This window comes from Ammodytes marinus (genome assembly GCF_949987685.1).
Source record: "Ammodytes marinus genome assembly, chromosome: 6".
NCBI classification, from domain to species: domain Eukaryota; kingdom Metazoa; phylum Chordata; class Actinopteri; order Uranoscopiformes; family Ammodytidae; genus Ammodytes; species Ammodytes marinus.
This window is the reverse complement of record NC_137235.1, coordinates 1446199-1446857: the sequence shown is the minus strand read 5'-3', so window position 1 is coordinate 1446857 and position 659 is coordinate 1446199.

Below are 659 nucleotides of genomic sequence, written 5' to 3'. Positions count from 1 at the left end.
TTCACAGCCTAGTGTCTGTAAACAATGGAGGCCCAACGTAGCTAGCGACATGCCCGTTCACAGAACCTAGGCTGTGTATAAAAACTGTATTTTATTTCAGCCACCACACAGTGCGGACAGGTAGCGGATCATGAGGAGGTATTCACTGATTTTGGGAGGAGGGAGAGGGAGAGGGTTTGTTGTTCTTGTTGCAAATTTGAAGTTAACATCAAGCGATCCTTTTTTCCCGCTGCCATAATTCATACTAAACATAGTGAAACATTACCTCAAACTTCTTGAAGCTCAACTTACGACTTGGTTACTATTGACCACCGCAGAATGTGAATACTTGCGATGTTACCCCGGTCTTAAGATTTTGTTCAGGAGTGTATCTTGGCTTGTTCAGTTAAGCCCCTATCTCACTGGGCTGCGACTGTTTGCGACAAGTTGGAGACACAAAATTGTGACAAAATATGCCAATTTGCGACAATTTTCACTTGCAGTCTCACTGCGAATGTCCTTGCCGAGAGGTCGCATTTATGTCTCACGAATGTCTGGCGAGTGTCGCACGAACGGAATGTCAGTCTCATTTTTGTCTCAAAGCAGTCGCAATTTAGTTTCATATGTCGCCAAACACTCGCCAAACCCTCGCAAAGTTGTCTCACACTCCTCGCACTTTC